This window comes from Aotus nancymaae, unplaced genomic scaffold (genome assembly GCF_030222135.1).
Source record: "Aotus nancymaae isolate 86718 unplaced genomic scaffold, 86718_ANA_hifiasm-v0.15.2.pri h1tg000033l, whole genome shotgun sequence".
In the NCBI taxonomy this organism is placed as follows: domain Eukaryota; kingdom Metazoa; phylum Chordata; class Mammalia; order Primates; family Aotidae; genus Aotus; species Aotus nancymaae.
The window spans coordinates 8,884,867-8,898,939 of record NW_026988447.1 but is presented as its reverse complement, the minus strand read 5'-3'; the positions used below and the strand labels follow the sequence as shown (position 1 = coordinate 8,898,939).

The following is a 14,073-nucleotide window of genomic DNA, read 5'->3' as shown; positions in this document are numbered from 1 at the left end:
TGCACAAGTGTGTCTTTTACACCATTAAAAAGTCACATTTTGTAATGCCACATAGGCCAGTACCTCTTTTATTTGCTTTAGAACTGCGTCTTCTCCAAGCTTCTTTAATCCGTTGCTACTTCTCAGAGTTTGCTGCTCAGTAAGAAACAAAACTGAGGCCATCAAGCAAGAGTCCCTTGCCCTCACTTGCCCCCATAAAACCTTCCTCCCTCCATTCTCAAGACAGGAAGATTGCTTCTCCCATCCAAGACTAAAACTTCTCCCTGTTATCTCACCTCCATCCCTCTTACCCATTCCAGCCACTTCCTTCATTGATTCATTTTCTCTTCTGTAACTTCCACCAACCCTCTGTGCTGGTTCCTTCTTCTTCATCAGTAGACTTATTCCATTTTTTTCCCATCCTAAAAAACCTCCCTTAATGTTGCATCCTCCCCCAGACACTACCCTTCTCTTTCTTGTCACAGCTCAGCATCTTCAGAGTGTTGAATCCTCACAGCTACTCCTTCCTTTCCATCTGTCCACCCACTGACCCACTGCCTCCTGCCTCCACCATTTCACTGTAACTGCTATCCTGTGGGTGAAAATGCCTCCCACTCTCCAGACCCAGTAGATCCAGCATTTCAGCTATTCCTGACCAGAAGACAGAAGCAGAGCTTTGAGTGAGAATGTTAGGTCAGCACCCTCACTCAAACACTTAGTAGTAGATGGTGTAATCTTGGGCTAGTTAACCTTCTTAGCCTCAGTTTCCTCTTTTGTGAAACAGTGATGATAAAGATTAGCTTGGAGTGGTATGGTGAAGATCAGCAATAACTTATGGAGTAAGTGCTCCATATTTTTTATTAATATTATCATCATGATTATATCTTTCTTAACCTGTTGTGACAGTTAATTTTGTAGCTATCCCTTCATACCTAAAGCTCCTGAATGGCTTCCAAGATACCACACGCTACTGTTTCTCCTCTAATAATCATTTTTTTTGTATTTTTCTAGCTGAATTATTTTCTTGCCCATGACAATTAAATAACTGGTGTTTTCTGGGATCTCTTCTTGACTCATTCTAGGCATTTTAATTGCAATTTTCCTGTTCTTTTGACTTAAATACCTACTTAAAAGCTATACCCAAAGGTCCCTAACCCTTACCAATCCCTGGGGATTTAAACATATAGGTAAAAATTCCTCTGAATATATCCACATGATTGTTCAGGGGGCATTTTTTCTGAAATATTTCAGTTTATATCAATGTTTGCACTATTCCCTGTCCATGCCTCAGCGTCCACATCCAAGTTTTTTTTTTTAATACAATGGGTTGAATTGTCAAAGGAGACTCACAGTTATAGATGCTACCCAATGTTTAACATCACTAACAATTCAAAGGAAACAGAAAATAAACAGGCACAAGTGAAATGTTAATTTCTTGGTGGAATCTAACAAAGTAAGGCACAGATCCCAAAAGTTTTTTTTCTTTTTCATTTAATTAAATATTTGTTTCAGACAAAGTTTCTCTCTAAGCAATGTGTATAGAGAAATATTCACACAAAGAGATCCATTCTTGTGTTAGAGCAGTCCATTTTATAGTCTCTCAGTTACAGTTTATGGTATGACCCTTCATTTTTCAGCCATTAAAATTCCAATTTTGTCTTATAATAATAGGAATTCCTTTACAGGAATTCCTGCAAATTCCAATTTTGTCTTATGATAAATAATCAAGAGAAACCAGACATATCTCATTAAAAAATTTACAGATCAGGACTCCCTGGTATCATTCCACCATTTAACACCATTACTATGTTTACCAGGGGGTCTTGTCTTTGGATCATTACCATATTTACATGGAAATTGGACTGAATTCATTACTTCTGGATGTCTGAGGCCTGCTGTTAATCTTTTCCTGTCTACTAACAGATCTTGAAATTCCACATTTTCCATTTGTCACAGTTTTGTCAGACAAGGAGCCAGATCCTTTCTTAGAATGGGCCACTTAATTTACATTATTAAAAGTTCATTGAACTTTTCCTGTGAGGGTGGTTTTGTAAGGGATAAGGGGAAGAATTTACACATATTCGATATCCATCATGATGTACACACTGTTGTTCTATATACTTTATTGATTTGCTGTCTTTAAAACAGATTAATGTAATTAGAAGATATAAAAATCTTTTTGAAGTTAATTCATTTTCATAAACAAAATAATTACCTGATTTGAAACGTGTAACTCCTCAGAAGAGTTAGCTCTATTGCTGATTGCAGCACTTAGCAATCTACGTTTTAACATACTACACCCCTCATCCCCACTGATTTTGATGTACACTTGAAATGAAGAATGGTTAGAAAAATCTGTGATGTAATTTCAAAGGTGTAGTCTCCAATCTTGCTTAAAATTTCAAATTAATGTGTTAATTCTCTTGAATATTACCTTAATTGAGAATCAATATTTAAAGCCATCATATCAGGAGTGGGGAAGGGGATAGGGATGAGAATACACTTGTGAAAAAGGAGAACAAAGAAAGCCACAGAATGAATTGAGACAACGCATGTATTATGATTTGAGGGGTACAAGCAAGAAGCCAATAGCAAATCGTTGCCACTTCCCAGAACAGAAATAATGGATGGCCAAATAGCACTGTGGGAATAGAAAGAAGGAGTAAGAGAAGGTACAGAAGTAATCCCCCCAGAATTCAGCACCAGAGTAGTGGGAGGGGGGCCTTAAGCCATCAATGCAATCAATGTAGTATATTATTTTATGATAATAATGCTCATATACTTTCCAAATCGTCAAAATGAAACTATTTATAAGTTCCTGTCATTTAAACATCAGGCTGCTAATGGTCTCTCTGTCTTTAGTTTACTATCCTTTACATACTATCTGTGGTTTCTGTGCTGCTCTGTCCTTTTTTTTCTTCTTCTTCTTTTTTTTTTTTTTTTTTTTTGAGACTGAGTTTCTCTCTTGCTACCCAGGCTGGAGTGCAATGGCGCAATCTCAGCTCACCACAACCTCTGCCTCCTGGGTTCAGGCAATTCTCCTGCCTCAGCCTCCTGAGTAGCTGGGATTACAGGCACACGCCACCATGCCCAGCTAGTTTTTTGTATTTTTAGTAGAGACGGGGTTTCACCATGTTGACCAGGATGGTCTCGATCTCTTGACCTCGTGATCCACCCGCCTCGGCCTCCCAAAGTGCTGGGATTACAGGCTTGAGCCACCGCGCCCGGCCTGTTTTTGCATTTCTTTATTACAAAATTATTTCAATGTTCTGTGCTCATCATTATCATATGCCTTGTACTGTTACTTGTTTTTTTCAGGTGAGAAAGAATAGACCCCTCCTGGACTCTCTCAAATGCTGCCAAATCCAAACTTGCTGGGGAAACAGTGAATAGTACAATACAGCAGGAAAATTGTGCATTTGGAGAGCAAACAGAGATGTAGATAGAAACTGACATATGAAAGATCTTATATTACATGAACAAGAAATTGCAGGTGGAGAGTACTAATGTGACATCTGAAGGGATGGGCAAGACTGGAGGTGAGAAGACACATTACTGGGCAGTTATTACAATAGCGGGGGAGAAAAAGACCTTTAAAGGCACCGTATCCAAGAGCAAAACCAAAAATCATATCAAACAAAGCCAACATCACAGGAACAAAAATAAAGCTACAAGGAGAATACAGAGGCTGGAATAAGGCAACACAGGTGACTTAAGTCAGAATGAAGAAACAGGGGCACAGAGGCCAATAAATAAAACTAAGATGGCTCATGTGAATCAAGTTAATTATGACCAAGTCCAGACACCAAAATGACTTCAGGTCATCGGGATAGAAATGGACAACTCCCACATCAGGAGATGACTGTAAGCAAAGAACATGTATGTAAGAATTACTCACAGCTAAAAACACTCAAAAAGAGCAACAAAGGCAAGAATATTTAGTCAGTGTCCAGAAAAAATTTTGTCAACACAACTGAATATTTTTCCAATACTTCTTTTTTTCTGGTCCCATGTAAATTTTTTTACCCTTGGATCCTAAATGGACAACATCGTTTATACCAATCAGACATGGAGAAGAGGAAAAGTAGAGGGTCAAAGATGGCACAAAGATTACCTGCCTGATTACCTGAGTAAATAATGAAACTATCAGCTAATGAGTTCAGAAAAAGTATGTCTTCCTTTAATACAGGATGAGATGATGCATTGATAAACATGTCAGGAAATAAGTGGCAGTAATATCACAAAGAATTAAGGCAAAGCAGAGGGCTCAAGAGAAGTGATAAAGATGTGAAATAGTTGTTATAAGAACTAGGAGAAGAAATATTAGAATCAAGTAAGAGTACCGCTAAAATGGCAGATGAAGAAGGCACTTATAGATGTGTAACAGAAGTGATCATTGTGGTTTTGTAATATTGTGTAGTAGCATTCTGCAGATCAGGCATAACAAGGAAAACAGTGGGAAAGTAAGCTCCAAGTTAAAATATAGTGAATTCTCCAATGTTTGTGAAATCTTTAAGTCTTCTCTAATCAATCAAACTGGCAGTTCCTTGAGAGTGAGGACTTGAGATACACAATTTCTAATGTTTCACAGGTCCTAGCTCAGTGCCATGTACAAATGAGTGCCTAATATGTAAATATTAATAAATATGAGGCTGGGCGCGGTGGCTCACATCTGTAATCCCAGCACTTTAGGGGACCGAGGTGGGCCGATCACAAGGTCAGGAATTCAAGACCAGACTGACCAACATAGTGAAACCCCGTCTCTACTAAAACTACAAAAATTAGGGCTGGGCGGGGTGGCTCACGCCTGTAATCCCAGCACCTTGGGAGGTAAGGCAGATGGATCACAAGGTCAAGAGATAGAGACCATCCTGGCCAACATGGTGAAACCCTCTCTGTACTAAAAAATACAAAAATTAGTTGGGCGCGGTGGCGCTCACCTGTAGTCCCAGCTGCTCGGGAGGCTGAGGCAGGAGAATTGCTTGAACTCAGGAGGCGGAGATTGCAGTGAGCCAAGATTGCGCTACTGTACTCGAGCCTGGCGCCTGGTGACAGAGCAAGACTCTGTCTCAAAAAAAAAAAAAAATCAACCGGACGCGGTGGCATGCACCTGTAATATCAGCTACTCTGGAGGCTGAGGCAGGAGAAATGCTTCAATCTGGGAGACAGGTGGGGCAGTGAGCCAAGATCTCAGCAATGCACTCCAGCCTGGGTGACAGAGCAAGACTCCATCTCAAAAATAATAATAAAAATAAATAAATAAATAAATAAGATACTGTTATTTGTACATCTTTAAGCGAAGACTATAATAGTGTTGAAAATGTCTAGTTATAGGAAGTTCATTTGTTCATGCCTATCCTATGAATTGAAATATCTTTTCTAATTTATTTGCATACAATGTAGTCAAATGTTTCAACTCCAAACAGAATAGATTTTATACAACATAAAAAGCACAAGCATAGAAAGAAACAAAAACTGCTCTCTGAACTCCTTCCCAAGTATATAATAGCAATTACCCAACGCCCTGGTAAATATGCCAGTCAAAATGTTTAACAGGAAGAGCAGGGGCACGCATTCCTGTAGCTCAAAAATAAGAGATGAACAGAGAGATCCTGAGACTGAACAAAAGAAATTCAGAAGAGAGAAGCAGACTTTTCTTTTCCCCCTAGGGCATGAGCAGTTGCTTAGGCTAGAAGTTTCTCCTGCTGCCCCACCCAGTGGGTGATTGAAGATATGAAGACCATTTTCTGAGTTTTGTGTAAAATGTCCTAGATATTTCAAGTGTCCATTTTGGAATTACAATTTTTTTATAACTTTGCCAAAAAAAATTGATTAAAATTGGCAGGAATTGACTCTGAAGAGAATTGATAGTAGTGAACAATTCAAAAAGAGACACAGGCATTTCTTCAGTATTTTAGTTCAAACAAATGGCACACTGGCTAAAGTATTTCAGTAGATGAGATTTTCTTACCTACTCCAGCCCCTCTCCTGTTGGTATTCTTCAGCAGAAAGTATAAGATATGTTTGATTTGTGTAATGAATAGTTTTAGCAGTTTCAAATGACTCTTTAGATATTGCTGAAGTTTCATGGCAGTTTATTTTTACTTTTATTAAAAGTTTTAGGAGGTTGACCTCAGTCCATTTCATGTCACATGAGACAGCTTTTCTAAATGAAGACATTGAAAGAATACAAAGATTTTTCCATTTTATGTATGTGGAGGTTTAATATGTTGCAGCTTCCCAGCAGTATGGTAGTATTGAGATAGCTCTGTGTGTCTCTGTGTATCCTGATATATAAGCATGCTCTTCAGATATGAAATTTTCTTTTTGTTTTTGTTTTATTTTTCTTTTTGTTTGGCTCATAAATTAGATATTTCATATGGAGTAAATAAGTACAACAGTGACAATTACATGGAATAATAAAGAAGACTTTGACGTTAAATCTAAGAAACTTGGCTCATTCTGGAGATAGCCATATGAAAACCATAAAACAGGTACAGATGTGGTGGCACATGCCTATAGTCTCAGCACTTTGGGAGGCTGAGGCAGGAGCATCACTTGAAGCCAGGGGTTTGAGACCAGCCTGGGCAACTAGCAAGAGTCTATCCCTAAAGAAAACACACACACACACACACACACACACACAAACATTTTTTTTTATATAAATATGACATATAGAAAGAAAATATTGGATCAACCAAAGTCTTCACTTCTACAACATTCATTGACAAAGAAATAATGTTCAGTACAACCCAACACAAGATTTTTGGTTTTCTTTCTTTTTAAAAAAAATTGTATATAGATTATATATACAAATATATATATAATATTTTTTAAAAAAGAAAATCTTAAAACAGAAGTATGAGTAGGTGATTTAAAGTGACTTTATGTCAAATACCCATCAGTTAAGTATCCTCAAAGAACTTGGGTACTATTTCAGAAGAAAAAATAATTTTTAACTGGGACACATAAAGATTCCAGCGAAAAAGCCAACAGCTTCCTGTGCAGTCCTGCTGGAATTTGAACTTGCCATGAGGCGTTGAAGCCTTGTTTCACTAAGCGGGAGAGACGGGATGTAAATGGCACAGTGTGCCTTTGCTCCAGCCTGCCTTGTTTTTCCTACTCCACCATCATCAACAAAGTTCTTACTGAATTTTGAGAAGCATGCTGAAAACTTCATGGACATAAAATTGTTATGATGTAAGTTATTGACAACACAGCTCTTCAGATGACTTTGATTCTGGGGTTGGATGTCTTAATGGAGTAACTTTATATGGAAAGAAAGAAATGGATGGCATATACATGGAATAAATGGTACTGAGCACATAAATCATCGAGGGGGATACCATGGTAGAAGTTTCCATTCTCATAGCGGTATTTTCCATTCTGGAAAAAGACAAGGTCTACATGAAAACAACATTTCTGACAATGAAACAAGGAGGAAAGAAGATAAGACTGATTGCAAACCATTCGAGGCTGAGGATTTTCCATCTTTAAATCCTGAATATGAGGGAGAACCAAATCAGAACAGACCTTTAGCTGCAGGTGTGTGGGAATACCTTCAAATCCTAAATCTAGTGCTCCAAGGTAGTAATCAAGGTACTGAGCACAACGTATTGAGCTCTGGTCATTAAGCTAGGTAATATAAAATAACAGACTCACAGCCAGCTGGATTCCCAATAGTAGGAAATCTTCAGTAACAGACAGGTAAAAATGGAACTCATTCAATTTATAAAGATTTGGACTTTAAATCTGCTGCTCTACCTACACAACGTACACAATGGAAAAGCCAAACTACAGAGAATAAAGTTGGGACTTCTTTTCCTCACGAGTCTACATACGGTATTGGCAACTTTAGTGCTTTTAAATGAACTGCCAAGAATTTTAGTCCATCCACAAATTCAATGAAAGAGAGTAATCACTCAAACTCCTCTTTGCCTGTTGACAAACTTAATCAGCAGCCTTGTCTAACCAAACTGACACAAATGCACAATGATAACAAGTGCATTTTTGAAAGCACTGAAAAGAGACAGAATAGAAAAGGAACATGAAGATGAAAGGCATTGCTGGCTCAGAGACAGATGATGTCTCGTTTAATTTACATAACAGCAATAGTACTCACTGATATGAACCAAATCTTTGAGGCAAATAAAATTCCACAGGAGAATGGCAATGCCCCACTCTGTGCACTCCCCCAACCCCCAAAATAAACAAACAAAAAGTGGACTGTAGCATGCTGGCTAAAACTGGAGCAAAGGACACTAAAACATTAATTTCCTGATCTCAGCTGTTATATTAGTCACCTTTTAAAATATAAATTGTTCTTTAGTCATTTGTAGTGCAGTAAATGTTATAGGAAAGGTTTGGCCACATTTATTCCAAATTTTAAGAGGTGATTTTCAAGAGCCTTCTTTGGGTATGTTGTCAGACCCAGATTTTCAGAGTTGATGAAGAAGAGTCTTGTGGGAAAACTTATTTTGATAAAATTATTACACATGCAGAAAAATTGATCACACTGACTATATCTATTTATAACACAAAAAATAACTGGATTTTTAGGGGGTGGAGGAAGGAAGAAGAGAGAGGCAAAGAAGATTAGTACACCGAGAGAAAAAAAAGAGAATGAAAAGTGTCTCTGGCAACTGTTTATCATGAGTGTGGTCTCCAAGCAAAGAGATAGAGAGTTAGGATAAGAAAAAAAGATGGATTTTAGACCCTTAAAATTGAGGATTTTGAGGGAGATTCTAACCATAAACCACAAGACTCAAAGTCAATCCAGCTAAATGATAACATGTCAAATTCATAAGCCAAAGAAGAATAAGCTCCATCGTTCTAATTTAAACAACACATCAATTTTTCTTATTTAAAATACATTTCAGTTTGGAACTATTCACACTGACATATCATGTGAGGCATGGATATAAAAGATGCACTAATAAAATTCATAAAGAGAACAAACTAAAATCTGACTTCAGAGAGAAGCTAGATGTCCAACTCTGGAAATAGTATTTCAGTATCAGTAACCTCTCTGCACCCCTGAACCATCAGAAGTATTTGTTTAAGGTAACATCATATACAGCCATTGGGTTTCACAGATCATCTGTTCTCGGCCATGGTAACTACAGAAATGAGACGTAATGATTAGAAAAGTTCTGAAAGCCATTTTGACTTTACTAGGTTCTGTGTAATCTCCATTCCACCCCATTCAGGGCCTCTTACACAAGCAATCTTAATGAAAGTAGAAGGAAGTGAAGATTCATGAGATCAGTGCAGAAAATGGAGGTGGCAAAAGGTTACTGCTATTTTGCAACAAGTTATTCAGAAGTTGTAATGTATTATGAAATCATTTTTAATGAAATGTGCCACAGGAATACAAAAAATTATGCCATTATGGTTTTTAAATGCCATGACATTTATAAGCAACACATGAGGAAATTTTTATAAAGAATTGGCTGTATTTTAAGGCAATTATAAAATACAGAAGTTGGTACCAATCAGCCCCCTAAGGTGGTTGTTAACAGTTTCTCTTCCTGCTTCTCCTTCTTCTAACGCACTGCATAATCTCTTTCTTTGGCAGACAATAGTAATTACTTTTGCAGTTATTTTCAATCCTGACTTTGCATCAAAATCACCTGCAAAATATGTTTAAAATATTGATGTTAGACTTTCACCTCCCAGATGTTCTGACTTTGTGAAACTCACATAGAGCCCAGAGATTTTTATATATTTTTTTTTTCTGTAGGAGATTCTGAGGCACTGCTAGGGACAAGAACCTCTGTCTTAATTTCACCCCACACAGTCTGTATCTACTATATAAATTAAAAGCAACATGGATCCAATTGGCTAATGTGGATGGTTAATGTGGATATCACTTTGGTTTCAGGAATGAATCCAGATGAGAGATATAACAATATTATGTAACAATAGTAGTGGCACTATTTGAGAATTGGTGGGTTTGCAAAAACACAGACCCTCACACTTCTCTTCAGACTTGGTTAATGATGAGGTCTCTATGAAAAGACTTCATAGCACACTTTGGATCCACTGAGCCAGCATAAATTGGTATTCAACTTTCTCAAAGTTGTTGACAGAAGTAGCAGACTCTAAATATTTGAGGAATTTACTGACTGAGGAGGACATAGAACAGTTCAGCCCTCCTCCCTCCGATAATGATTTTTGAAGAGTTTATTCTTGTCTGCCTTTCTGAGAACAATGTGAATTTTTCCCTGAGAACCAGTGTGTTTTCCTTTCGGAGATGACATAAAAATATGTAATCTTTTTCTTGTGATCATTTTTCTTTGAAAACCAGGAAACCTAGAACTAAATCTGTTGCTCAACTTTAGTAACTATGTAGAACACCATGACCTGCATATTTTAAACTCTTTTTTACCATCTTGCATTATTGTATGTTATTCCTCATTCAGATTTTAATTATAGTTTTTCTATTTTATTACATGAATTAATGTAATCTTCCATCAAGTCCACTCAATATGGAAAGTGTTTGATGATATTGGAATTATTTCTGAATTACATATTAGAAAAATGTTTTCTTTTACTTGTCAGCCAAAGAAATCTTGAAAAGTTATCCTGATAAGGTTTTCTGAGCCTCTAAAGCAACTTAGAGATAAATTCTGTAATCAGAAGGTATCAGCATCACCTCCAGAGCCATCCTCAATCACAGTTTACTCTAAACCTCAAATTTCTCCAACCTGGGAACTAGTAGTGATCATCTTACCTGGTTACATGCAGGAAGACTACAAGATGAGATGACAGTCAATCATCAAAGTACAGACAGGACACAGCACCTAGATGACATTTGTAATCATTGAAACACTGATTTATGCTGTCTTTCCTATTTCATTTTCTAGGGTAGCAGTTCGTATTTTTATTAGAGAATGAAATGTTTAGACATGTCATTGGCTAGTATATTTTCTGAATGAGTACGCTTATATATAAGTCAATTCAGCTTTCTCTAGAAATTTTTCAAAATCTGTTCAGACCCTTTTAAATATTCAATACTCATGACAAAGCAAGGCTTTTCATTATACTTATAAGAAAAATTGGTCTCAAACCTTCTGAAAGAGAAATTACACTGGAGTCTTAGAAGATGTTTTTATTTTGTATTACGTTGTGCTGCTGTTGCCCAAAAAGAACTGGATTTTCAAAGGTCAACAGTTTATTTCTATCCATTACTACTATAATAAAGAAAATTTACACATTAGGGAAATAGGTAACCCCTCCGGAAGCTATGACAATTTCATCACTTCCAATCCAAGACAATGTTTTGCAAGGTCAGATCTTCTAGATGAGAGAAATGAAACCTAATCTATCATCTTGAAGCTTCATCTTAGCTAGAGATGGTGTGGTAAATGGTAGTGTTTGCCTTCTGCCTTATCCTCAGGTACCTTCTACTATTTAATGAAGATTATTAATGAAGCTGATGTCTTTTGATTCCCAATCAAATCCTATCTCCAGATCAGTGGCTGCACTATTAAGATCACATGATGAGCCCTTAAAACTCCTGATGCCAAAGCCAACCCTAGATCAATTGAATCAGGATATCTAGAGGAAAGGCCTGCCTGTGCATCCATTGTAAGCTCCCCAGGTGATCCCTTAAGGAGACAAGTTTGAAATCCAACTTCTTATTTAATTAAATACAGGTAATTAGATTAATTAATTTAATTAATTAATCTTATTTAATTAAATATGTGCAATTAAACTTGTGTAATTACACAAGTAAAATAATCCACTCAATCAATGATGTAATTTAAAGATATCTCTTGGCAATAAGTGTCGCCTTGTTTTCTACCATCTCCTCATTCTGAAATTAACAATAGAATCTGAGACCGGGCGCGGTGGCTCACGCCTGTAATCCCAGCACTTTGGGAGGCCAAGGCGGGTGGATCACAAGGTCAAGAGATCGAGACCATCCTGGTCAACATGGTGAAACCCCGTCTCTACTAAAAATACAAAAAATTAGCTGGGCATAGTGGCGCGTGCCTGTAATCCCAGCTACTCAGGAGGCTGAGGCAGGGGAATTGCTTGAACCCAGGAGGCGGAGGTTGCGGTGAGCCGAGATCACGCCATTGCACTCCAGCCTGGGTAACAAGAGCGAAACTCCGTCTCAAAAAAAAAAAAAAAAGAATCTGAATTAGTGTTTTAATGGTAAACTGAGGCAAGCTCCGTAAAACCCTTTATTATCAATTTTATTCAAGATAATTTTTGAGAAATTTTATCTTCTTTGTTTAAATTGGGAGAGAGGTCTCACAGTCAATTACTTTAAAATTTTAAAAGGATCACAAATTTAATCTGAAAACAGAATTTTTTATTAAAAAAATTGTAAAATGTATAGAGCTTTTAAAAGCACAATTTCTTTAGAATAAAATGCAATGACCAAGTTCAAATTCTTGAAAAATAACTTGAAACAAGCAGCAATCCTGTTTTGTTCCAAAAAATTGGTATTTTAGGGAGAAGAAAAGGCAATGAATATCAAACCTCATATCTGTCATGAATCGGCTTCAAACAAAAAAATAGACAGGATTCGCCATATTCATGTCAGATTTTTCCAAAATCTGATTTATTAAGGAATTTATTTGGAAGACAGGCAATGTTACAAGTACGCACAAAATATCCAAAGAGCTATGGACTAAAACCAAACTCTTAATTTATACTGTATGTCAACCTTATTACATTTTCAAAGGAAAAAGTTGAGATACAAAGACATTACATGATTCATCTAAGGTCATCAAGTAAATTCAATCAGCGGGAGAAGGAGAAGTAAAGTCTAAATTTACTCATTTTTATGTCAGTATCCCTGCATCCCAGTAGTTTGCACAACAGCCTCTTTTTCCATGAATGCATCCCAATTTATAGAAATTATAGTTCAAGACCCTTGCCAGAGTTTCAAATATCTCTTAAAAGAAGAAAACACTTGTACCGCTTTTAAAGTTCTGCTCTTTGAGATTTCTGAAACTAATGTGAGATTTAGTCTTTTGACACAGGTCAATGGAGACATTCATCCCTGATAGGGAAGAAGACTACCATGTCCAATATACTGCATAAACTTTTCAAGAACGATTTCTGTTTGTGGAAAAATCCACATGTAGTGTTCCAAAGTCTTTCTGAGCTATCTGCTGTGTCTGTCATCAGACCAACTGCATAAATCAGCACCTAGCCTTTCCAAGAATTTCCGGGTTTGCTTCCATGAATCATGTTACTGACCTTAGTAAGTGGTTGGCAACTCTGATCTTGCCATAGAAATTGGAGTTTCTGACACAGCAAGGGCTGTGAGTGCTGAGCGGGAATGGGTTGTATTGGGAAAACGAATTGCTTATTTTCATAAGAATACTAGCCTCAAACTGGAATATCTATAGTCATTCATGGTTTTCTCTTTATTAACAGCAGAGATGCATTTTAAGATTGTCGAAGAGCAAAACCAAATAATGCTATTAGAAGATGGGTAAATATTAATATCTGAGACTCCGGATCATGGACAATTTAGCTGGTATCTGGTACCCAAACAAGTCATTTAGTACTTATTTTATGTCATAATTCCCAAGTAAGCCTTACCAACTACCAGTATTATATCAATATTACTCAGAATATGCCACTCAAGAAGTCAACATCCCAGGAGAACTTAATGCTATTAGAAGATGGGTAAATATTAATATCTGAGACTCCGGATCATGGACAATTTAGCTGGTATCTGGTACCCAAACAAGTCATTTAGTACTTATTTTATGTCATAATTCCCAAGTAAGCCTTACCAACTACCAGTATTATATCAATATTACTCAGAATATGCCACTCAAGAAGTCAACATCCCAGGAGAACTTAACCTTCCCCTTATTGAAACAATTTATCCAAAACACCTCAGTGTTATGCCTTTCTCTAGTCTAGGAAGTACTACCCGATTCTGAGACATCATCCTTCCTTTTTCCAGAGATGAGGAATTATATTCCTCTAAGACACAGTTATAGACCCACCACCTGTTATTAGATTCTCAGACCCTCACGTCTCCATATTCTTGCTCTGTTAGATCCCATTCCTTGATCTTTCTCTCTGAATTGTACCAGCCCCTCCAAATGTCTGCTA

The 14,073-nt window shown here is 37.0% G+C and overlaps 2 pseudogenes; both read left to right on the top strand.

Annotated features, from left to right (window-relative positions):
• Positions 1–7,058: 7,058 nt before the first annotated feature.
• LOC105714569 (vasculin-like) lies at positions 7,059–7,570 on the top strand (annotated as a pseudogene).
• A 35-nt stretch (positions 7,571–7,605) lies between these two features.
• On the top strand, positions 7,606–8,189 carry LOC110566998 (vasculin-like; annotated as a pseudogene).
• Positions 8,190–14,073: the final 5,884 nt, after the last annotated feature.